This window comes from Stegodyphus dumicola, chromosome 11 (assembly GCF_044657685.1).
Source record: "Stegodyphus dumicola isolate Sdum_Otavi_A_Nest chromosome 11, ASM4465768v1".
NCBI lineage: Eukaryota > Metazoa > Arthropoda > Arachnida > Araneae > Eresidae > Stegodyphus > Stegodyphus dumicola.
The window spans coordinates 53,601,663-53,629,552 of NC_140778.1; the positions used below are offsets into that span (position 1 = coordinate 53,601,663).

The 27,890-nt window shown below is 33.3% G+C and overlaps 1 pseudogene across 1 annotated transcript; it reads right to left on the bottom strand.

The window, feature by feature from the left end:
- Positions 1–1,258: 1,258 nt before the first annotated feature.
- On the bottom strand, positions 1,259–27,364 carry LOC146993990 (uncharacterized; annotated as a pseudogene). Its single transcript, XR_015043951.1, has 3 exons — positions 27,183–27,364; positions 26,632–26,991; positions 1,259–24,718 (listed from the first exon to the last, which is right to left on the bottom strand). The product of XR_015043951.1 is annotated as an uncharacterized LOC146993990 (transcript).
- Between the last annotated feature and the right edge of the window lie 526 nt (positions 27,365–27,890).

A 27,890-nucleotide genomic window follows, 5' to 3' on the forward strand; every position in this document is an offset into this window, starting at 1 on the left:
TGTGCTGGTGGATGTTTGTTTACCCATCCACCAGCAGCGAAATCCCTAAATATGGATGCTTCAAATCCTTGTAAATGGGCTGGCTGCATAAGAGTTTTTGTGGTTTTGGACATGTTTAACATTATACAAGCCAGGTCACCTTAAGAAAGTTCTACACAAAAGTACCCCCTCTTCTGCAAATAACCCTCATATGCTGTGCAATATAAATAATCTAACCTAATTTAGTAAAACAATATCTATTAACAACAGCTTTGCCATATAACTGTGGCTCAAGTCTATGGTATTAATAAAGAATTATCACCTCTTTTTTTTTTTTTTGTTTTTTTTTTTTTGTTTAAGAATTAAAACTATTCTGCCTCTTTTAACTATTGCCTGTATGTGTACGTGTCATGCCTTCAGACATAACATGAACATTTTGATTTTGTATTCTATCACATGCAGAACAACTAAGTTCTTTAATAATATCAAAATACATTGAAAATCTTGTGTCATTACCAAACTAAATTTAGGGACATTTTTCACACAAATTGAAAAATTTTTGTTATTACCAGGTAGATTCTTTAAACAATCTCTGGAAACAATACATTGTCACTTGAGAAATGTGGTGTTATGTAGTTCACTGCCATATGAATATTTTTTTGGAATTTTGTATAATCTTTGCTTTATTTTCTCATATAACAGCATTAGTGCTTTGTATTAAACAATATTTATTGCTTTCATATTGAAATCTTGCTTTCATGTTTGAAATCATACACACTGGAAAGGAATGGAATATAGGGAACACACTGAGATGGCATAAAATCCATAAATGTGATTAACAACTGTATATGTAATATATACAGCCTACCATGGAATCTGGTGGGTAAGACTGCTGAACATTGATAGGTAGACAAACTCCAAATTATGGTGAACATATTTGCTCCGTGGATGCTTCCGTGGTTTTCCCTATGTATAACATGAACAGAGGCAGTTCTTCGTAGAAAGTTATCCATGAAGGCATCTTTTTTCCTTCACAGCCCAGCAGGTAAGACAGCTGAGCACTGACAGTTCAGTCTAAGTTCAATTCCCAGGGAAGAGATTGGCTGCATGCATGTTTTCATAGATTCTCCCTTGCATAACATGAGTACAAGACAGTTTCCGTCAGAAAGCCCTCCTTAACAGCATTATTCCGTCAAGGAATTTACACTAGCATACTTTTCCATAACTTAATAAATCCAAACCTCTTTAGGCAGACAGTTTGTGTCTGAAGTCTGAACTATAGATATTAGAGTGTTTTACCACATATATATTTAAAAAATACCTCAAAAAATGGAATATTAATTTTTAATGTTTCTTGTATATTGTTAAGTGTATATCTAGAGATTGATAGATAAAAACCATGTAAATCAAGATTCTAATTAAAATTTGTTTTGCCCTTAACTCATCATTTTAATTTAGGTATTTTCAGTTTCTGTACTAAAAATAGTAACTGCTTATAATAAACATCTCTGGACTGCGTCATTCCTCTATTAATCCATGTGAAGTGACTTCTTACATACACATTTCTAGTAATGTCTGTCTACATAATGCTGGTGATGTTTTGTAATTTGAAACTTAACCAGCCAATATTATTTTAGAGCGCTATTTATCAATCAGTCAAACAACGTTGAAACTAATTCACTCTGAATTAAGATTTTGTACTGACCACAAAAAAACTATATAAATCATTTTGGATTCTCCCCCCCCCACAATGTACATTTATTTATGTTGCTCTTAATTTTTAGCTTTAAAAAACCTCCTGTACTAACAGCATTTATAAGAATTTTCGGGAATACAGGAGAGGTTGTAAATAAATTTAGGTATATCTCATTATGTTTCCGTTAATAATCATTTTTAATAATATTTGAGGACTATTAAGTTTAAAAACACTCTTTAATTTTATGGCAATAAATCTTTTCATATACTCTATCATATAGAAGTTTCATTCATAACATCCCAACTGGAAAAGGCAATTGTAGGTCAAGTTAACTGGTAAGCACCCGTTCCACTCCCGAAAGTACATTGTGTATTGCTGAGTCTTGTTAACTAATAAGCTGCATCTCAGTTTTTAATGGAAGATGGCCCTGCGGGTGTTCCGAGGATCTCCCAACTTTTATTCCTCTACTATCAGCTTCTCGAGAGAATTTATGCTGGCCTTGTATTTTGAGTGCTCACCTGCTTCACGCATGAAAAAAGCATAGATGATTGTAAATTTATAATAGCTTCACATTATAAGCTGACAAACATTCATGCACATGGTGGCTTATAATGTGAAGATATTATAAGTTTACCAATAGCTACGACTTCTTCGGGATTCGAATCCAGACCCTTCACTACGGCATTCAGTGTCATTAACCATTATACCGCCTGGGCATCCCTATACATACCAACAGCATAGAAACACCAAATTCATACATAACCAAGTGTTTGGATTTTATTCCTTAAAATACACTATAGGTCAAACTAGGGATCTGGTGGCCTTTTTGCATGCACGCACTGCGCACTTAAAAGAACTGGACCTGAATATGACATAAATTCTGATATAAAGATGCAAATATTGATGGTTCAAAAAATTAGATTGTAGTACAGACTCATAAGAAGATAACAAATACGGTGCTTTTCATTAAAATTTCTATACCAGGAAGCAAAGCAAATAACAGAATCATATTTATCGTATGTATTATATTTATTAATATAATGAGAGGAAGATATGATTAAATTAACAAGCGGTTTGGCATTCATAACATGCGGAATTTAGTACACAAACCTGAAACATCTGGCAGCCAGTAACATCTGTAATCCAGTTGAACATCTAATTGAACTAAGCTGATACCGGTACTTCATTCCATGCAGCTTTAGTTCTATTTTCTGGCGAATGATGGCATGGCAATCTCCCGACAACCCATGATAAGATATTCTCAATGAGTGAGAGGCCTGAAGAATGTGCTGATCAGGGCAACACTCGGAAAAATTCTGTCTCAAAGAACTTCAGGGCAGCACAGGCAGCATAAGTTCGTGCATCATCTTGTTAAAAGATGGCGTCAAGCAGGCCTTGAAGACAGAGCACGGGCATTAAGACATCACAAATGTAATGACATTTGCCCACATTACCGGTTATGGGAACAAAAGGTGACCAGGATGAAGTGGAATGGCACCTCATGCCAACACGCCAGGTGCTGAGCCCGTATGACTTTCACGAATGTAAGCTGGCAATGTTCATTCTCCTCTATGCCTCTGCACACAAATGCGTTCGTATCATGCTGTAGGCAGAATGGGTTTCGTCTGAATCACGACATGGTGCACTCCTGCGCCCAGTGTCGTCGATGACGTCCACTGTAGGTGCACCTGTTTCTGTTGTAGCGTCATGGGAAGCAGCAACAGTGGTCACCGTGCTGACTGTCCTGGTGCTGCAGACGTCATCTCACTGCCCGCAACGTTCTCTCGGGTTTTAATGCCCCAAGGCCGCTGAGATTTTACACGGTGTTCAATATGGACCCATTGATCTCATATTCGCCTTACAGTCATGAGATCCCGACCAACACGGGCAGCAGTGTTGCGGAAGAATGAATTGTAGTCTAAAGAGTCCACGATCTTGCCGTGGTCGAATTCCAACGCGTACTAGTAAGAGTTTCTTCTTTTTATAGCGGGCGTAATATAATCTTAATCCGAGCAACTAACACTTAAATATGATTTCTGAATGAAAAACCCGTCGTTCAATTTTTTTTCCACATGTATATGCAATGCAGATGGTATTACTCATACATGCATTGCGCGCATGCGCTGGAATGCTAATTGTTCTTATATCCAGGATGCAGTACTTGGGGTTCATGCAAATTTGACATTTATTGCATGTTGCCTTCATGATGTTGCAATTTTAATAGGCAATAGCGTAATGTTATCAGCTGACAAACAAGCACTGTTGCAAATAAATTGAAATCTATCATACATACATGCATGTATACATACAGCATATAACTTAGAAATCGACTCATTGAGAAGTTATCCAAATAAGTAGAAATTGCGTATAACTATACCCTACGACGAAATATGGAAATGATTAACATTTAGTGTTGAATGATTGACAAGCTATGGAGCTCCAGCGGAGCATCCAGATGAAATGGATAGCTGTGTCAACACCTCTACACTCCATTGCTCTGCCAACTAAAATATGGACGGATGGTACATAAAACGGAAGATATTCCACTGATAATGCATAACTTCCAAGCAAGTATGGGTCCGTCGATCTAGGTGGACTGTACCGTAGACGTCTACCGTAGATGTCTCGTAGACGGGTTCGTCAAAAGTACGAGCAGATGTCACTATTTAAGAATAAAGGAATGAGGGTGGCCGCAGAATAGCTAGATATTTGGATCCGAGCGATGCTCCCATTCTATGATGTTGACAGGAATGGGTGAACCATGGTTATAGAGAGCGTCAAGAATGTAACGGTCGAGCAAAAGCGACTGCAGAACGCAAGGACAAAGTGATCATCCGAACACGCTCGGGGTTGAAGTCTCAGAAGGCATTGCGCCGGCTACCCATCGTCATTGCACACCGTTAAGCATGTTTGCAGTGGTGCCGGAGGTATTCGACCTGGGATCTAACAGACTGGAATATAATTGCTTTCAACGATGAGTCCTGCTTCGAAGTGAGTTCCGACGATTAGCAAAGACATGTCTGGAGACGTTCAGAACAGCAATGCATACTTATCTGAATATTGTCAACGAGGCAACCAGGAGCTATGGTATGGGGTGCCATTTCATTTGACAGCCGGCCTCGTTTGGTGTGGCCCCCTTATACATAGCGCGGCAGCACTTCGATGAGATTCTAGCCCTTCCTTTTACGGATCTCTGGGCTTACAATTCAGCAGGGTAATGCTCGGACGCACACGGCATGCCTTCCTACTAATTGTTTTCGTGCGTCTCCAACACTTCCCTGGCCGACGCGATCGCCAGATCTCTAACGTGCTAACTGAGCACGTTTGGGCTCTGAGGAGCCATGTCCGACCCTTCCTGGATGGCGCCGATCTAACTTGCCGGTTTGAAAGTATATGCCAAGGAATCCTCCAGGAGCACATCCGCCAACTCTACGAGTCAATGCCTAACCAGATTAGAGCTTGCATTAGGGCTAAAGGTGGACCATTGCATTATTTATTTTGCTTTTGTAGCTGTATTTCCTAAATAAAGAATTAAATTCCTATCATACTAGTTTCGTTTTCAATCCATCTACAGAGTTTCGTCTCATTCAGATAACTCCCTTTTGGTGTGTCGTTTTATATGTTACAGAAATGCAACTGAAATTGTAGGTTAAAATAATTGAATATGGCGATGATTACAAGGGGTATCTGCTTAAGAGGAATGATGCTTTCATGGAGGACTTATTAAGATAAACTGGCTCATATTTACGTTACGCATGGGGAAACCACAAAAACCAATAATGGCTGTTATTTGTATGTCTTGCTAATAAAATCTTACATAGACTGCTATCTATCTTATATCTAGAATAGAGCATTTTCACAGGCTGATTTCAAAAATGTTATCAAAATAATGTTAGAATTATGCTTAATGAATTGGTTTTTCCTACATTAAATAATTCTTTTACACCTAAATGCTTAACTTTCCTCTTATTATTCATTAAATACCAGGGACACAAGTGCAATTTATCCCATATTAAGACAGATCTTTTTTTCAGTGTCCTTCAGCTGTTTATGAAAATTACTTTAGCTATATAAATTCTATCTTCTTTTTGTAATAAAGATTATTTACAATATTTTTCTTTTTTGCTATAACACTCCAGTTTTGCATTGATAGGACAACCAAATTAACCTCTTTTGCAGTTCTTGATAAAGATGCCTATAAATCTGAAAGTAAGGCATTAAATTGTTTTAAATTTTACATACTGTGCATGTAATTAATTTAGAAACAGTTATATAATTCCATCTTTAAATCTATGGAAGATTTAAGGATGCTTTCAATTGAACTGCTGCCATGGTTTTGGTGCTAAGAAGCATCTTGTTCTAGGCAGACAGCACTTGAAATGCATATGCTTATGATTAATAAAACATTAAACCACATGGTCAAAATTCAGTGTAAAACTTCTCATCCTTTTGTAGCATGCTTTTCAATACTGACATGTAAAGTTGAAAGACTTATGAACTTTCTTCTTCTTGTTGCTTTATTTATACAAGATAATCTATATTGTACAATGGTTCTATCTATAACACATTTTATTTTAGAATTTCATTCCCTTCTCTATATAACATTGTAATTTGTAATTTACTACTCTTGGTATTCTGAATAACTATTTACAAGAAATTACTCTTGGTATTATAAAAATTTCTAAAACTATTAATCTCAATGTTTTTGAAAGAGATTTTTTCCCCTCCTTGAATTTTGCATTTACAGTAAAAGAATTTTAAATGCGAGTTTAATGTAAGACATACAAAAGTGTCATCAATTCTGCTTTAGCAGAATTTATTTTAGTCAGTGTAAATGGCAGCACATGTCTTCTAACTCACAGGTAACCAGTGGCTGAGTGGTAAAAAATCACTGAATACAGGCAGTTCCTATTCGATTTCAGAAAAATTGTGTTGGTTACATGGGTGTTTTCATGGTTTTCCCTACCTGTACCATGTATATGAGCTCGTTTCCTAGAGAAAGTCCTCCACGAAGGCATCTTCCCCTTTAGAAAGAGAACCCTAGTTTGCTTTGCAATAATCAACTAAACCAAACCAATTATGACTCACAGTTCAAAATACCTCTAATATATTAAAAATATACTAAGTTTATGAAATGAATTTAGTTATATAATGTGAATGTGCCTAATTTCTTATTAACAGTTTCAGATATATACATAACATAAAATTTATGATATACTGAGATTTATAATAGCCCGAGATATCTCAATAATTACTTTTGTAAAAATTACGTAAGTTTAATTGATAAACTGATCACTAAAATTTTGAAATTCTGTAATAAATGCAATTTTTAAAAATAATAAATGATAATTAAGTAATAATTAATCAAGTAATAAATGAAGGTCCCATTTTGGCAAACGTGATCTGAAATGAAAATATATTTGAAAGCATAAGATTGTGTATGCAAAATAAAGTGCAACTCATTAGCCAATGGTCTTGTATTTATCTTTTTCTATCATCGGCTGCTCTAGGAAACTTTTGCTTCAGCAGAATTCAAATGCCTACATGACAGAAAGAATATGACATTCACGCCTTCTCTGAGATTTGATACATGAAACTGAACTAGGTTGAAGTGACAAATTTTGTTTGACAATTAGGATTATCTGGGCTACTTGTAGAAGGCTGACTGCTATCTTGGGGTGAGAAAGCTAGATGAATCAAGATGATAACCTTTTTTTTACTAGTTACATATTTAGTAGCATTTTTTGGAAGTTTTTTTCTGGCAATTTTAGAAAACCTTTAGGAATGAATACCTTCAGATTTTCTTCATTACTACCAGAAAAAGTATCTGGTTTCCTTTTAAGATGCAAGATTTCATTACTTTGTGTACTTAATTTATCTATTGTCAGGAAGTGTAGCCTGCTATAGAAATAAAAACCCATTCCTTTCATTGCATAACATTAAGAGTTCTCCCCCCTTTTTTTGTTAAATATTTTTGGCAGTTTTCAAAGGTGAATTTATGCAAAGATCAATCTATGGAGCCATACATAGTATCCCTTCATTAATGATTCCATACTCTGATCCAATTCTTGTACTACCACTTTGATAGTTTCAATATCTATATAATTCAGTAATATTCTTCAGTAAATGAAGTATCTATCTTGTTATGAAGTATTCATGCACAGGCTCATTCCAATCAATCTTTCCAAATGGAACAACATCACTCGCTGGCCTTCTAAGGCTGAAACCTGAATGTATGATATATACAAGGTATGTCTTATGAATGTGTCCAATTATGATTTTTATGAAGAGTACACTTTTAAACTGAATACTTTGCATAATAAGCATTGAGCATGTTTTTAATTACACAAGTATTATTGGGGCACATGTATGAATACATGTCATTTGCAAAATGACACCACAATAGTTTCAATATCACAGCTTAAAAACAGAAAATAAGTCCATAACTGTTTCAAAGAAAACTGTAAAAATACAATGCAAAAATTTATTCCATCATAACAAAAATGTGCCCACCAGTGCTTGAGCAGTAAAGTTGCTCAAAGCTGGTAGTTTGACCTGACTGCAATTCTAGGTAAACAGATTGGCTGCATGTGTAATGAGGATACGAGTGAGTGTCTTTTAGAAAGTCCTCTATGAAAGCATGCTTCTGCTTATGCAAATAGCTCTCACATACTTTGCCATAAACAAATTATGCAGACCAAGCCAAATCAAATTTAAATAAAAATGAAAATCACAATAAAATAAGTCAAACTATCACTAAATAAGTAAATTGAAAAGTATGTAATTTGAGTTTAGCTGTAATTCTGTAAAATGTCCTATGCATTATATGCTTTTTTCAAGAAGGGGGACAATTAGCTAATCTAGAATCAATATTATTGTTAAACATATTAGTTGAATAACTGCATTGCTCTTACATGAGTAACAGATTTTACATGTTTCATTATTTACATGCCTTACAGATTTTCTATGCATCATTATTTACATAGCTTACAGGTGTTAAATGCCTCATTTTGTTTTTATTTGGTAAAAAGGGGGATAATAAATTTCATTGCAAAACATTTTGATAGGTAGTTATGCATATGACTTATGATAAGAACTCTATATTCAACTATCATATAAATACTATTCTAATATACATAAAATTTAATTTTTATTTGCCTCTATAGTTAACCCTCTAAGGTATAATATAGCATGGCTTAAGTAATAATTTTTGCAATACAATGTATTGTGGAATGTGAAACATGAATACAGATAAAATGCCATTTTAATCATAGATATGTACAAGAAATAATGCTTGATATTTATCAGAATTTTTCAGATGAATTGTTACTAACTGTAATACATGCATCACAATGACAAAGAAGTGATTGGCATATACTTTGAAATCTATTCAGCAAGTCTCTGCTGCAGTGATGCTAATTCGCTGACAAGGTCTGCAGTAGAATCAATTTCTGTATGTAAACAAGATCCACTGTCATTGTAATGCATGAATTTTGCATTATCTATTTGTACAATTCATTTATAATAATTCTCAAATATCTTGCTGTAATCACAAACAATTACCAAGGACTTCAGTTTCCTTAATTAAATTAAATAAATCTATGACTTTCTGTAAGTTGGAGATGATTTATATTTATGACAATTAAAATAAAAAATGAAACAAACTATTTTTAGTTTATTCTTATAGCATTTAAATCCACTTTTATTAACTGCATACAGCATTATTTTATGACATCAGGAAATATTAGTTTATTAAAATTTAGGAACAACTTTAGTATTGGTCCTTTTGGCGATTTTGTGATTTGGCGACAAACTTCGGTCGCCAATGTAGACCCGGCTTTAAAGATCGGAAAAAAATGGCGGATTGTCAACAAAACCCGGTCTAGACTAAATAACATTTCTAAAAGATAAGCTCTTAATCAGAATAAACAGTCCTTCTCTAATTTTCAACCTTTCTAGTACTGCTATGATAAATTCTCGAAACACTACCGTAAATGAATTTAAGGCAGTGATTATGTTATGAGGATTAAAATTTACAAAAGATTAATATTTTAAATTACAAAATATAATATTAATGTATTAAACATTAATATTTTAAGTAGTTAGTTAATATTTATATTATATTAGTATTTAGCTAATATTTTTAATTTACAAAAGGTTAATTTTTATTTTATGAATAATGAAATTTACAAAAGGTTAATAAATGCATTTAAAACTAGTATATGTTACTTTAGTTTCTTAGATTCTGTTATTAAAAGAAAATAATAAAAAAAAAATATTTTAAAGTGAAGGAAATTAAATTATAACGAGCAAATTTTGTACCAGTGTTAAAAATACTTTTTATGATTAAATTTTGTAAATGGTAAAAATATTAAGAAATGTGTATTTTTTAATCACTCAATTTATTACAAGTAATTTATGATTATAATTCAAAAGCTAAAATTATCATAATGAGTAAACTCTGTACCAATGGTAATAATGCACAATAACAATCATCATAACTGATGATTTCTGTGAAAGATTCGAACAGTCATTGGAATCCACTAGGGGTGGAGTGATAAGCCACTGAACAGTGGTGGTTCAGGCTGGCTATATGTGTTTTTGTGGTTTCCCTTGCATGTACAGTCAAAAGTCGTTAATTCGGACACCCATAATCCAGAATGATCTATAATCCGCTAAAAGCTAAAAACTTTCTGCGCATGCGCCGCGTTGGCACATGCGCACAGGCGTTTTACGCGTGCGCGTAAGACCTCGACTACTGCGCATATGCGTGTGCGCAAGTGCAGAATACATTTTCGCCTGCGTGTTTAATGTATAACGGACGGTGTAAGCTAAAATTATCTAATTATCTATTTCAGTTAATGTTAATGATTGCGTTGTTCCTTAATCTTCGAATTGGATCGCGCTTATTATTTTTTGCAGACTGTAAGAGCAATTTTATAAAAGTAAACTTGAACTTTCGATTATGTCAAATAGAATTTCAGAGGCTGGAACTTCCAAAGGATCTACAAAACGAAAGTATGTTTCGATGTCCAACAAACAAAAAGTGGAATCGCTGCAAAAAATGGATAAAGACATGAAGAATGTGACAGAGAGGTTAGTGAAAACGAAAAAATTTCGATTGACAAGTTAATCAGTATTCTCGGCACAGCAATTAACGGGACTTGAACAGCGGAACTTTGTAACTGAACAAGAAATTCTGTCTGTTTATAGAATTAAAGAGAAAGTATTATCACATAAAACGAAGCAACTTAAACAACTTACATTGAAAGAAATGTTTAATAAAGTAAATAAATATTAAGCTTTTTTTTTTTTTTTTTTTTTTTTTTTGTAAATTTTGATACCCTTTAGTTCGTAATTGTTCTTTATTTCATAAATTACGGTTTCATATTTTTAATTTTAGAATTTCTGCATGACATCTTACGAAATTTAAACTGATGATCTATAATCCGGAAAAATCGATAATCCGGAATCGCCGAAGTCCCGATGAGTCCGGATTAACGACTTTTGACTGTAATATGAATCTGAGCCAGTTTCTCTTAAAAAGTCCTTTATGAAGGCATCCGTCTTCTACTAGCCAACGTATATATTTATTTTCTATTCATAAATACAGTTCTCTCTTCTTATTTCTTAATTCTAAATCTTACTTCTGAAGTGAAGAAGTGTTGCATCTATAGGTCGAAAAATATGGTCAATATGTTTGCAAAATCCTGTTCAGTTTTGGACAGCTTTTAAATAAAATAAATAATTTATATATGATGCAAACAAAAATGCATTACACTATTTCATGTAGTGAATAATTAATCAGGGAACAAAGTATAATGTAATGTTCCTTTATTTTGTAACCAGAGTTATTTTATGTTTGGAATCTTTACTGTCAATTTCCCCATTCGTTTTCCCACCAGAATCCAAATGAAGTTTTTAGTTTGTAAAACAAACTGTGTTTTGGCTTTCGAGGCCACGTTACTAGGTTGATAGATAAGATTAGTAGTCTTCAGTCTTGCATTATAATTGCTGATAGTTGAATTCCATGCCGGTTAAGTTTTGAACCAACTTTGCATTAAATTGATTTATGTAGCCTTTGGCTACAAATTTATTTGAATTTAAATTTTACATTTGAACTTAATTGTTATCATAAGTTATTCTGTCACAAGTGGTTGACTGAGTCGTAAGCACAAAGTGTGCCTTCTGTTCTGTACATCTAAACTTTATAATAGAATAAGAGTAGATCTTAATAAGAATATATCTAAACTTTATAATAATTATATACAAGACATTGAAATCAGTATCTAAGTGTTTGCCATGTAGTCAAATTTTTATATATAAATTGTACTCTTACTTTTATTATGGAGTTTTTAGTACAAAACATTCAGATTTCTGTTAGATTAAATGTTTAAGCAATGTAGAAAATTTGCATAAAATTTAAAATAAAAAGTCGACTGTTATGTCAACATACTATTAATAAAAGTAATAATACTCAGTGACGGTTATTCATATTCAGCTATTAGATTGTGAAATTTACAAAATTTGAGAACTGTAAATTGTAAGCAATATATTCCATAATCTAAGCAACATTATATTTTTTATAGTCAGACCAATTATAACAATGTTATAAAAGCAATAATGAAACTTGATTTTGGTCTATGATTTCATGCAATTACACATCCTTGTAGTTCTAATTTAAGACATGAGGCAAAGCCATGGTAATTTTGATCACTGCCCATTTTAAGAAACATCTAAGAAGTTTAAATTGGTATGTGGATCCTTAGTAAAGGAAACACCAAGAGTTTACCTCATGCTACTAAAAATGTTTTTTTTTTCTTGGGGGGGGGGAGTTTATAATATGCAGAGTTGACATATGAAAAAATGTCATTTATCCCTCCTGCCATCAGACAGACAAACAAAGTAGACAGATGTCATGTTTTGCACCCGCTAAGTCTTTCTGCACCGATGGGCGAAAAATCAAGCATAGGTGCGAAGGAAAGGTATATAGAAAGGGGGCAATTTCGTATTTGAGGAGAGTAAAAAGGGAACTTCGTACATCTTCAAAAGGTCAGAAAGAAAAGATGGGACAAAATAAAATTTAAAATAAATGGCCCAAAAATAATAGAGAGGGAAAAAAAAAAAAAAAAAAAGGCCTATAGAAAGAAAAGGAAAAGAAGTAAAAAATATCCTAAAATACGATTGTGTCCATGAGTGTAGTTAAAAGGAGGAAAATTTGTCTTCATTTACAATAAATAGTGTCTCACAAGTGTGTGTGTGTGTGTGGTGAATGTGTTTGGTAATGACGAATAGATGTGTTACTGGGAGAGAAAAAAATATTGACGGTGTTAAATTGCTTCGTATCAAGGTATTTAGCATGAAATACAAAGTAATATGTATTGCATCCTGAGATATCAACAAAAGTCATCACACAAAGTATATATTAATTTAACTAAAGTAACTTGTGCTATTTCCGTTCCCAACATTTTTCATACATTTTTGCAAAAAACAGCAGCAGACAAACAAAATAGAACCATATACAATACAAGACCACAACCGTACACACACACACACACAAAAAAAAAAAAAAAAAAAAGATATATATATATGTGTGTGTGTGTGTATGTAAATTACTGAGTATATGTATTAAAAACACAAATTAAACATAGTATTTATTAATTTATATATCATAATTTATTACAAGATTTATTATTTTGCTATCATAATTTATTACCCCTCCTGCCATCAAAGCTGCGATATTTACCAAATTAGTTAAAGTTACGTGGACAGAAATGGCGGCATGTTTTCAGCTCAGTATTTAGGGTTAGATAAATTACAAGGTTATCAGAATTTTTCATTTATCGCGCTAAAATGTGGCCAAACAAATTTCTCGCCAAAAAGGACCAATACTAAAGCTATGCCAAAATGGATTGAGACTTCTCAGTTCATCAAATTACTCTTTCCATTACATAATGCATGTAACTAAATATGTGTTTAAATACTACAAAATATGTATCCTTCTAGCAGGTTTAATGAAATTTTTATATTTATACTGCATTTAAAAAATGAAATACGATACCATTGCATTTTGTCGAATTTTGAACAATTAAGATTTGAGAGCATTACCATGTCTAACAAAAAGTTATTATTATTTCTAATTCGTACAATAAATACTAAAAATATTAAATGTGCTATAAAAAAAATATCAGACTGAGGCTACAAATGTCCCAGAACAAATATACTGCAAATATGTTTAGTCTGAGAACTTCAGCAAACATAATAATATTTTTCGAATACGTATCCCCATCTGCTGCTACGGATAATCCCTTAGCAGTGAAAAAGTACTTTGATACAGAAGTAATTATACAGGGGGTCTACTGCATTCGCAGTACTTACCTGTAAACCTGGTGTAATTCCACAATGGGCATGGTGATGAAAAATGCCAGAATAAATCCCATGGAGGGAGCAGTGAACGGGAGGAAAAAGAAGAAAATAAACAGCAGTCAGGTGTGTCGCATTTTGGTAGCGGTGATGGGGGCGAAAAGAAATTTAAAGTCCGGAGGTGGAAAGCCTTACAAACTAATCACTCTCAATTTTCCAGATCATTTTATTTGCTTAATAGCCTCTGTTCTCAGCAACAGAACATTCAGAATCAAAATCGGTACTGCTTACTCTACCACCAGAGTAATCAATGCTGGTGTCCCATAGGGGTCTGCACTTTCGCCGTACCTTTTTAATATTTATACACAAGATATCCCTAAAGACCCTTCTGTTCATCTTGCACTCTTTGCCGATGACACCGCCATACTTACTAAAGCCTGCACTGTTATCGCCATAAGAAACCAACTCCAAAGCTATCTCATAAAACTGGAAAAATGGCTTACCCTTTCGAGGATTAAAATTAACACTGATAAAACTAAGGCAATAATTTTCTGTAAAGGAAACATGAAATACTATCCTCCACCCCCTGAAATATTTAACGAAGAAATAGACTGGATTAATGAAACCAAATACCTTGGAGTCACCCTTGACCAAAAACTTACCTTCAGAACCCATTTCCGGTCCGTAGTACAAAAATTTAAAATCACCACAGCTACTATGCGACTTTATCTTGGTAGAAAACGCAACTTATCTACTACAAACGAATTAATTTTTTATTGCTCCGTACTGCGCCCAGCTCTTCTTTAAGCACCGATCTGGGGACATGCAGCTAAAACCAATATTAAACAATTACAAATTCTACAAAATAAAATTTTACGAGAAATTATCAATGCTCCTTGGTATATTCCCAACATCTATATCCGCAGAGACCTTCGAATGGCACTTATTCAAGAGTTTCCATTTTCTCCTCTATGCATCTATTTATATAAAAAAGGAATCTGGCTAGGGAATTTACGACTTGTATATGAACTAAAAATTGGTATCTTGACAAAACTTGTCAGAGCATAAAAAGCTTACATTCTGTGATATTAGTGTATTAATCATACTTCTGTATCCGTAAATGCAGTTTATAATTACCAGCATAAGTATCATAATGGATTTTATTAAAACGACAAAACTGAATGCATGATCCTAGCATTATCAAAGTACGGCTTTTTATCCCGTTAAGAATTGCTTGGTTCGTAACCAACACGAGTTTTATTTTTGAAATGTTATTCCAAATAAAACAGGAAGCGTTAAACTATATGCATTTTAAACAGTTTTACTTTTTTTTGGAAGGGAACCTGACTTCCGCAGGCTTACTGACACTAAGGTCTCGAAAGACTATTTCTAGTCAATAGAGTTTTTTCATTCATTTTTTTCATTCATTTTCATTCTTATCTAGAGCTATCTTTTTTTCTAACCATTGTAAACTACAGATATAGTGGGAAAAAATTCTCATTTTACATAATTTTCGGATAATTACATTTTACGTTAAATAATTTTAGATTTTGATTAACGCAATCGATGAATATGGCAGAATAATAGTTTGTTGTAAACATTGTAAATTTCAACGTTTTTTAAGTAAAGTTTTCAAGTAAACCAAACCAAAGATTATTAAATTAGTCTTATAATGTTTACTGTTTGGTTTTCAGTGTTCTGAATTTGCATTTAAAAAAACATAATTTAAATAATCTTCCTTTACGCTAGTCGCTTTTAAAATGTTTACCTATGTAAACACTTACTAATGTTTAATGTAGCAACTTTGTATGTACTTAACGAAAGACTTAGAGGAATTTATAAAGAAAACTAGTTCACACGGAAAAAATCACGAAATCTTCCCTACAGCCAACGTATTGACCAGAAACCAAAACCAGGTCAAAAAATACTTATGATCATCTCTTTTATCCACATAGCCATTGGTAAACTTTTCAAACTTATACTTGTTCTTATTGCAGTTATAAACAGAAATGTGAACACTCAGATACTGCGCTTGTTAAAGTTAGTACAGTCTGCGGCTGATTCTATATCTGCTGAGGTGTTTTCGAAAAAAACTTGAAAGATTATGTTACCTGCTGAGTCATCGAAATATTATATATTTGTTTATTGAAACTGAAAATTTTATAATTTTCTATAAAACTGCAATGGAATTATTGCATTGAGTAATCTTCAGTGTGATGTAATTAGTGTCCTAAATATAAAAGTATGCAAAAATCAAATTGGAAATTACAGCAAATCAGTCCCTAGAAATATGCTATGCCTGTATTAATCTAGTAGCAATCAATTATTCATGAACATTATAGTATGCATGCCATATAACAATTTGTCAGCAGTACAGGAAACAATTTCGATATGCGTGCCTTTTCTTTTAATAGTTTTTCTCTCGTTACTTTTAAGATAAACATATAACTTGAAATAGTTTTTCTTCCTCCAGCTTTCACTTATTTATTTCTTAAAATATCTCCACTAAAATCAGAGTGATATTATTAACGATTTTTCTTTATTATATAAATATAAAATTTATCCTTTATTATATAAATAATTGAAATGCTTAAATTTGACATTCTAATAAATATTTTATAGTAACTCTCTGAAAAATTTAACTTCTTTTAAAATGTATGAAAATGAATTAAATCGTGTATTTTTTCCAGTCTTAATGATAATAGAATTTTAGAATCATCAGTTATATATCCGTATTGATTATGAGAAATTATCTCATTCTTCTTTGAGCTGGAAATTGCTCAATGGAGCTTTTTCCAGCTAGAATTTGAACTCGGGGTGTAAGTGATAGTAGATCGGACTATCAGTCGGAAGAATGCCTGTGGTTCGTATTCCGCTGATAGGATAACGGATTTTTCGTGGTTTTTTTTTTTTTTTTTTTTCCTCATAAAAACGTTATGTCTCTTCAATGGCACTCCAACGAAAACATGTCAGACGATAATTCGTTAACACATGAATTATTCCGACAGTGCCTCGTGCTTCTTCTCTCTCGCCCTTTAAATGAAAACAAATAATAAGGAATTATGCCATTCTCACTATCTTGTTATAAATGGAAGTCCTTCCAGCTAGAATTTGGAAGACCTCCTTATTAGAAGCACAAAGAGGGCACTGCTGAATTTTCGCATTTCTTGCTTCGAAAAAAATCCAATGTATCTGCATGGTATCTTTCTATTTGTGCAGCATTCGAAATTATTCCGCTTTCGCAAATTTTTCAAATTTACTTTTTCTTGTATCGTTATTCCATTTGTCGTATATTGATAGGTGAAACAATGCAGATTTCTGTCTATTTTCTTAAGTTTTCGTATCGGCAGGAAAATATACTGTCACACTTAAAATTGGTTTTAATGCTGAAAATGATTTGATTGTTTGGTTCTATTTTTCCTTTTTCTTCCTTTAAAGATTTATTTTTCTTCCATATACTTATTTATTTATTACATTTTAATCTAATAGTCTCCCAAAAACTAAAGCGATAAAAAAGTTCTTTGATTCCAAGATAAAAGAAACTTTCATTATGCTTTGAATTTCTTCAGCAATCTTTCACCAGTAGGATTTATTTTCTTCTTTCACCTACTGATACTATGTGATTCTATATATGTAATATATCTGATTATGTATGTGTGTGAGTGTATCTAAAGGTTTAATTGATATATATATATGTCATCAATGATATACATATATATATAATCATTCATATTTTAGCATATATATATATATATACGAGGGCCATCCAGGAAGTAGATTACGTTTCCGTCTGTGTCCGCTAGGGGCGGGGCTAGCGCGGCCATCTTGGGGTCAGAGCGTTGCGCAGCTCAGTCTGCATCTAGCCGTGCTAGTGAGAGGTTCGTGCTGTGCTCCGTTCAGATACTGTGACGGTTTGAAATGTCTGCGTTAATTGAAAATCCCGCGAGCTGCGAGGTGCGCTCAGTAATAAGGTTTCTGACTGCAAAAAACTGTAAACCGATAGAAATCTATCGGCAGCTTCGTGAAGTGTATGGGGACAACATTATCACTGAAGGTGGAGTGCGTCAGTGGGTCATAAGATTTCAAAATGGCCGAACCAATGTTCACGACGAAGATCGAAGTGGGAGACCCAGCATAGTGACCGCCGAACTTCTCGAAAAAGTCGATGCTAAAGTCCGTGAAAATCGAAATTTCACAATAACGGAACTTTCTTTGAGTTTCCAAATTTCGCGAAGTTTGTTGCACGAAATCATCAGCGAAAAGCTTGGTTACCACAAGTTTTGTGCAAGATGGATTCCAAAAATCTTGACAGAGGACCACAAAAATCAGCGAATGGCTGCAGCGTTGAACTTTTTGGACGCTTACCATAAGGATGGTGACTCTTTACTCGATCGCATCGTTACTGGTGACGAAACATGGGTGAAACATGTGAACTGTGAAACGAAATTGCAATCAATGCAGTGGGGGCACACAAGTTCTCCCCAAAAACCCAAGAAATGCATGCAAACAATGTCGGCAAGGAAGATGATGGCGACTGTTTTTTGGGACAGAAAAGGTGTAATTTTGGTGGACTTCCTGGAAAGAGGCACTACAATAAACTCTCAAAGGTATTGCCAAACTCTCCAAAAACTCAGAAGAGCAATTCAAAACAAGCGCAGAGGAATGTTGAGATCTAAGATCTTGTTGATTCACGACAACGCCCGGCCCCACACGGCAAATGTCACTCGTAAAGTTCTTGAATCTTTTAAGTGGGAGTTGTTTCCTCATCCGCCGTACAGTCCCGACCTGGCACCGAGCGACTTCCACCTATTCCCAGCAATGAAGAAGTGGCTGGCTATGCAGCGTTTTGATGACGACGCACAGCTGCAAGAAGAGGTAACGAAGTGGTTGAAGGCGCAGGCGGCCGAATTTTTCGACGAAGGAATTTCCAAGCTCGTACATCGCTACGATAAATGCCTTAATTTGTATGGTGACTATGTAGAAAAGTAGTATTTGAGTGTGGCTTTCATCTGTATATAATAAAATTTGTTTCCTATACTTTGTTTATTTTTTTATTCCAAAACGTAATCTACTTTCTGGATAGCCCTCGTATATGCATTCATATTTTAGCATATGTATATATTATAATGCATATATATATATATTGCATTTTATAATTTCATTACACAAAAATTTTATACCTTAGGGAGTATATCTTTTATAGTAGATTTTGGGAATGCTTGAATTTTGAGTGAAAAGGAAAGTCAAGATTTCTACTACTTTACCCCGTTCAGTGCTCTCTCTTTTACTGAGGAATTAACATCATAGGAGGGCTGTTTTTGCCCAAAGGTTCGGCCTTTGTGGGAACGGTTAGGGGAAACCGGAAAAGCAAGAAATAATTTTTCATTCATGAATTGACATCTTCAAGAAGCATTGACTCTCAGTGAGTAAAAGACAAACATCTGGAAAGATGTATTTAAGCATAAAATGGTTTTCGATTCCAAATAACATTAATTTAGAGAAATTTTTGTGGATGCAATATATAATATTGAGATAAAAGTATAAAAGTAAGTAAAAGAGGGCGATGTAGGGTGATTTCATTGTTCGACTGTTCGATACACTATTCGACTATGTTAGAGAAAGGCCTCAAACATAGTACTGTCGGCCCTGTGTTTAGTTTTGCTAAATTTACTAAAGCACACGATATCTATCTACCAAGATAAAGGTATTCTACTTCCGACGAGCTTTCTAAGAAACACTTACACGCATTTAGTTTACATGTTGAGAAAAATCATAAAAATTCCATGCAGTTGATCTATTTCGTCGCTGAAAATAGAAGCCAAGAAGAATCGATAGTGTTCTCTGGCTTCAGGCACCTAGATTTCTCACTTTGAATTTGGAACTAGAAATATAATTACAAATGTCTCTACTAGGGAAGATCAAAATTCATTATTTTTTCACACATGTAAAATCTGGTTAAATACGTTTTCTCGTTTATAAATTACAGAAGATTTTTCAATAATTCCTGATATTTTAAAGGAAACTTTTGATGTATTTGTTTCCTGTAACAGGTCTAAATAATCATTCATTAAAGCCACACTAATTTTAACGATCTGAAAATTAACAAATGAGTTGAACTCTTTCATAATTATAATAAAAAACTTAATTTGGGTTTAAGATTACCTCAGAAGTGATTTTTTTTTTATTTCTTAATTTAGATGCCTTACAATCCAACAGTTATTTCCCCTATTCAACTACGGCCATATTAGTGGCCGGTAAATACTGGTAGTTCGATTTACACCCTGACGAACGAATACGATGGCTGAATGGTATTTTTCCATGTTTTTCCCTATATATAACATGAATATGAGACTTTTCTCGTTAAAAAGTCCTCTACGAAGGCATCTCTTTCCTTAAAAGCAGATAGTCCTCGTGTGTTTTGCTGTATTCAAGTAATCCTTACCTTCAAACTACGGCACCTGTCACACTAAATCAAGATTAAAGGTTTCTAAACAAGATTTTTAATCGGCCTGCGGTGCCCAAGCGCTAAAACCGCTGAGTACTGGTAATCCTACATAAGTTCAAATCCTGGTGAACACGCTTGTTCGGTGAAAGTTTTCTACGTTCAATGTGAAGGAAATCTAGTTTTCCTCAGAAAGTCCTCCCTGATAGTTCCCGTCCTCTTGCGCAGATGCCAATTCCATTAAATTTTCTGCATTAAACACAATTTTAATTCTTTCTTTCTAAAGAAATCTCAGGGGAAATAATTGTAAACATCAGATTCAGTGCGATTATGAATTATTATTTTAAAGTAGTTAAAATTTTGAGTGGGAAAAGCATTTTTAATATGCTCATAAACAACCCCTCCTCTAAACTGGCATCAAACTGTGTCGATTTCTAAAACAATCTATATAAATACGTTTCCAAAACATTCTGCTAAAATATTAAAAGTTGTATTTGTAGAGCATTTATTAGTTAGATTTGTGACTACCTACTGAACTTTTGGTTTTTGTAACCTATAAGGTATTTTCTCCCGCCTTCTTCGTGGTGTAATGGTCAGCACGCACGGCGTGTATCCGAGAGGTTGGTGGTTCGAGTGCCGGCGAAGGCATTGCTCCTATTTCACATGTCCTGCTTCGAAATAACCTAATGTTTCTATAGTGGCACCCAAACCAAAAATAGGTGGTGGATGATGATTCTCCGCCGCAAGGATTTGGCCATTCGGTCCCCTAATCCCCAGTCGCCCTTTAAAAGGGGGAGTATATACGGTATTTTCTCCCGCCCGTTTTAGCATGCATTCGTGGTCTCAGTACGCTCGGTGCGCATTCGAGAAGTCCGTGGTTCGCGTCCCGGGTAAGGCATTGCTCATTTTTCATGTCTCTTGCTGTTAAAAAAAAATGTAATGTCTCTAAAAACCTTCCATTCATAAGAATAGTAATAAAGTCATGAAGCATAGGGAGTAGGGGGGAAAAAGGAATTTTAAAGAAAAGATTATTTTACAAAATGACTCAAAATTTCTTGAGACAGTATAAGTAGTTATATAACTCAAATAATTAAATATTTGACCTCTTAATTTTACCAGTATTTCTGTATAGAAATAAAACATTATTAAATATCTTTAATGAGTATCATAGATAGTGGAGCACATCGAGTGAGCTTCACAATATTTTCAAAAGCAGCCACTTTGACAAATGAACGGAACTGTCGGGAATCGCTTATGAATGTCACTTACACGTTTCATAATGCGAAGAATGTTATAAAAATAACGGTTATGCTATATCAACAACTTACCGATCTTTCCAAAGTGCTTAAAAATAGAGCTGTTCCAAAAATTGTATTCAGTTCATTCACGGTGTTTAATCAAAAGCTCGTCGTCGATTTTTGAACTGCTTATCGATAAGCTATTGAATTCAGATTTTGTACAATTACGTTTACGGATGATAATAATTCGATTTAGAGTTTTTAAAATTTAATGTCGAAGAAATTTTTTGCGCATATTTCCATGTATGAATAAACTAAAAATCTTAAATTTTTAAGTTTGCATCATTTTACAGAGCGTAAAATAGCTTTTGAAATCAAATTTGCATGAAATTTGTAACCTAATTTCTGATTTGGGGGCGAATTTTGTTTTAAATTTATATATTTTTTCGATTATTTGAGGTAAAAGGATACTTGGAAGTAAAAGACTGAACCAAAAGTAATAATAATAATAATTTATCGCATAGATTAATGGTAATAAGAGATTACTTAATAGCTTCTTTGCTAAATTCCTGTACAGTTTTATAAGAAGAATCATAGGCTCTTAAATTACGAAATCAAATAATTGAATCGCATTGTCAGATGTATAATATTTATAAATTTATCAAGACAGCCTCACGTTTTTATTATTCATGATATAAATTTGTAGAAGAATTTTTTAAAGAGAATTATTTAATCTCGTATTCCCATTAAATTACACGATACATTATTTTTAAAACAAAGGGCGTTAGCCGAGAAGGTCTATTAACTTCATTTTTTCATTTTCCGTTGAAAACTATGTCAGTTCACTTTTCAAACTGTTGCTACCACATATTACAGCCCTGTATTATATTTAAAGAAATTAAATAATGGTTTTGGTTTATTAGATTACGGCAGAGCACTCGAGGGCTATCTGCCTTGAAATTAAATAATGAATAATCTGCATAAATATATGTATGTTTCTCGCATTGTGATAAAACAACGGCACCTAGACCCATCCAATTTTAAATAACGTACATTTCCACCCGAATATGGGCATCTCGAAGCCGAGATTTGGAATTTGTTTTATTATATGTTTCCTATTTCGTAAAACTTCAATGAATTTTTTATTAAGAAACTCAACGATTTTAAAGCGAGCAAAGACAACACTGTATGAAAATAATAATATAAAAAATTATCTTCAACGGGCGAGACTGTGTATCGTAAATTCTAAAGATATGCTCATTTAAAATTTATTTTGCGGTATTGATGTTTAACTGAAGTTTTATGGTTTAAGTGCGAAGAACATGATATTTAAAAATAAAGGTAACCCACAAACCGTTAAAAAACGCCCTTTGGGCGTAATGTAAAATCTGAAAGATATGCTCATTTAAAATTTATTTTGCGGTATTGATGTTTAACTGAAGATTTATGGTTTAAGTGCGAAGAACATGATATTTAAAAATAAAGGTAACCCACAAACCGTTAAAAAACGCCCTTTGGGCGTAATGTAAAATCTGAAAGATTTGCATTCTCAGATTTTTATGTTTGCATTTATTACTTTTATTTTTCTCGTTTTAATTCATTAATGCTCTTATAGGTAAACGTTCATTTTGTAAAAAATTCTATTTTTTATTCAATAACTGCTCTAAAACAGAAATTCTTAAATCCCTTTATATATGCATCCACTTTGTAACTGGTAATAAATTTGTTTCTTTAGAGTCAGTGTAAGGCCTTTATCCGAAAACATCAAGGAGATTTCTCCCCACGCTAATGACAGCCATTACCCATTGTCGTCAGGATTGCATGAACCCTTGTCCCCTTAGGCATTGGGGGTTGGAAGACATACAAAAATACGGGCTAGTCCTTTTTGGCGTGTTTTTTCGATAATACAAAAACACGGGACTGTCCGTTTTCGAGGGTACATTTAAACTAACAATAATCCGTAACGAACCGTTAAGAGACCTGCATAAAAGAACGAGAAAATCCGGGTGAAACCGTTAATGGGTTAAAATTCGTTAAAAATGCAACAATAAAAAACACCTCATTTAAATTATGTAGGCTATTATATGGAATAGCTTCCTCAAAATAGCGGAATATCTTTATTCTTCCTATTGCCCGTTCAATATGCACTCTTTTATTGGAAATAGCTTTATTTTCACTTCTTTGTTCAAGAGTGAACTGAATGTTTACTTTCAAAAAGTGCGGTATTTTTAAATGACACCCTTTCTTAGATAATTCTGAATTAATTGTAAATCCTTTATCAGCTAATACTAAATCTCCTTCCTCGAGCAAATCAAGTAACTGACTTTTTAAAAAGAGAGCTTTATCTGATATTGCACCACACCACAAATCTGAAATAAAGGTGACTGCTCCAGAAGGAGAGATGCCGACTAGTGCTTTCAGCGTATTGGCATTTTTGTAGTAGCTGAAAGTTAGTTGCTGTTCTGTAGGATTGCATGGCCTCTGTATTTCGAGCTCTGTGCAATCAATGATTACTCGGCAATTTGGATATTGATGTAAGAATTGCAGAGGCATGAACTCTTTAACTTGGGCCTTTTTGGCCATATATTCACACATTTAAGCTTAGTAGAAACAATTCTCGTTACACAATTGAAAATCTTTGAAACTGTAGAAGAAGCTATCTTAAAAATTATTCCTAGGAATTCATTTGTGGTTCCAGTTCGAATTTTCACTAGAAACATGAAAAATTGATCAATAGGTGGCATTCTATCTTTCTTTAACAAATCTTCCGATAAATTTAAAAAGTTGAATATTGTCATAAACGTCTCATGAGAGAAACCTGTTACACATTTCATGTTTACTTTTATCCTCTCATTAGCTGAAGAAAACACATTCAATAAAACATTATTTTGTGCAGCATCCAATTGGTCTCTCATTTGACAAAATTCGTTTAAAATTAACAAAAAAGACTCGTCAGTTTGTGATGATACTGTCTTCCTTATGCAAACAGGAATATTTGCTCTGAAAAGGAAAAGAAAATATGTACTGTAATAAATAGTTTGACAGTTTAAATAAAACAAAAGTTCTAATATTAAAATAAATACTTTTCTTCAATAGTAATGTCCAAAATTTAAAGCATGAATTGCAGCTCCTACACCACAGAATAGTTATGGTTGATTTCAACCATAACTATTCTGTGGTTATGGAATTGGTGAATAGGAATTTTCCTAATCAGCAATTAGTCAAGCAATATGCTTTTTTTTTTTTTTTTTTTTTTCATTTTCTTTTTTTAATGTTGTGATAGACAGGCAAACAACATTCATAGTCATATTATTGCTATTTTTTTAAATATATTTACAATTTCCAGATATTATACATCAAAATTTCAAGACGGTATATATGTAACTAAGGATGGGTTATAGTCAATATTATAAAAAAATATATTGTAGACAACAAGCTCCAAGACCAAAATAAATGCATAAGTGTCCTTTTAATAATTTGAAAAATAAAGATAATAATGAAAGAAAGAAATAATAAAAGAAAACAGTGCTTTTAATAATTTGGGAATAAATATATGTATAAAATACAGGTACTCAACTGGGTATAAAGTATATATGTTATGAATAACAATTCCCTTCCCCCATTTTGGTGACACTACACCATGCTACACGTTGCAAACATCTAATACGATAATAATATCACTTGCATCTAGCTAAAGTACCAAAATAACTGATAAATTTAAAATATCTGACTACAAGTATAAATAACATTTTATTATGAAAAGACATTTCTAAAATATCTATTCTGATTACAGTACAACAACTTAATAAAAAAATGCATTCTCTTAGCTAGAAAGGTATCAATGTAACTGATTTAGGTACTTTTCCATTATGCACTTGCCATGCATTTTGATGTGTATGTGTGAATAACAGAAAAATGAGGTATGTGTGTACACATATACCACTTCGCACACACACATACCAAAATTTGCATGGCAGATATATAACGGAAAAGTTCTCTCATTTATTTGGCATTCTTTTGTTGAACTATTTAAATACTTTTGTAATATATAGAATTCTTTATTAAAGCGGTTCCCAAGACTGAATCACTAATCAACTGAAACATCTCATTGAAATCTTTTCACATATTTCTCATACCTCATTACATGTTGTTGATTAGTAATTAAATTTGGGGGACATTTTACTAAATTTTCAATTTTTTGTGAAACTTTTACATGCAAATATACATAAGGTATATAAAATAGAGGACGAACTAACAATAAAAATTATTTTTAAATCAGCAATACTGAAGCATTTAGAAGCTTAAAATTTCTATGTAGTAAGCTACTTGCAAGGATAAACTTAAGGCTAGCGTCTAATATGATACCTTACAATGTGATGCTAGTAATCAGAATCTGGTGAAGTAAATAATAACAACCCAGAAATCAAATTCAATGAATTTATTAAAAAGTATTATTAGCAGTGGTAAAAACTGAAGTAAGAAACACCAAAGAAATAAGCATAGAGAGTTTCATATTATAGAAATAAGTATTAAAATTAGGTGGAAACCTCGCTAACTGCTTCATCAGTGAAGTGTCTACCAAAGTTGTAAGAATTGAAGTAAGAAACATGATAAAAGAATAAAACAACAAGTCCTTAACACATAAGCAATAAAAACCCTGTCGAATACGAAATAATATGTATCATGCCATAGACAGCAATTAAGTTGCGATCAAGGCAATTTTCATTTCGAAAACTATCAGCTGAAAAAACATTGAAACAGGAAGAAAGTAATTAAATTTCATAGCACACCAATTATGCTTTTATCTTTTTCTAAAACCAAAAGTGTAGAAAATTTAAAAAAAAAAAAAAAAAATCTTTAGTTTTCATATAAAAATGCTCTATGTATTTCTGATAAAACTAGTAGATAAATACCTCTTTTCTCTTGAACTTTCCTGTGATGGTTCACCAAATACATAACTAGTTCGCTTACGAGTGGTTCCTTTAGTCGAAATAAAAATAAATTTCGTTGGCACAGCATTTGCCTTTAATGACCTCCTGTTCGTGAATGGCTGGTATGTGAAACATTCTTCTTCAAAATGTTCAGAGCAAATTCTGGTAGTGGGGGTTGGATTGAAGTTTTCCCTTTTTATTCTTACTATCCACTCTTTATGCAGATTTTCATCCTTAGGAAACAGATGGAAGGAAATCTTATTTTCTTTACATCTGTCTTTCATATTGTTATTTGAACAACCGTATGCACAACATGTAGTAGGCATTGTCAACACTCAAAAACTAGAAATGTAAACAGGAATTTAGAAATCAAACTAAAGATTAAAACTATAATGGGAAAATGATAAATGAATTATCAGATCAAGGAAAGAATTCATAAATAAATATTAACAATCAGAACATGGTAAAGCAGCGAACAAGAGAGTATCATGAAGATAACAATAACATATAAGAGTGGCAAAAATTATACTAACCAAATGAATGAACAGTTAATTAACGTTTGAAATAATACTTAAAACTGAAATGCAAATTTCATAACTAATTAAAAATAAACAAAGTTTCCGATTTTTCAACACAGCTACAACAGCACAAGCTTGTTTGTTTACATTAGCAGTCCTTACATCACGTGACCTCCGACGTCACCGGAATGTATCTCATTCGAGGCTGTTGTCTGCCGACTGCCAGCAAACGGAAATAAAAAGCACCACCTGCCATATCAAAAGCGAGCCAAACCGGCGATGAACAGCCTAAGCTATCACTTGCCAAGAGCATAAGTCACGTGGTGTATGTTGGAGACAAGGAGATTCTAACCTCCTTGGTTGGAGACACCCTAGCAGACGAATTCTCTGTGGGCGTAATGCTTAAATGCTAATTGCTTCTGCTTATATTTGCCCAGTTGGGCTTTAATAAGCTATATTGATCTAAACCCCTAAGGACAATCAGAATGTCTGAGGCGTCTACCTGTTATATGAAGTCGTAAACTACACGTTTTGTAAACCACATGAGAGGCGGAGTTTAAATACGTCAAAATGACGTCACCAGAGCCAACCAATCAAAATTTCCTGTTAAGTTGAAATTTAGTCTCACCCATCTTCCGGGGTGTTCGCAACGACTTCATATAACAGGTAGACGGCTCACCCATAGAGAATTCGTCTGCTAGGATGTCTCCAACATATACCACG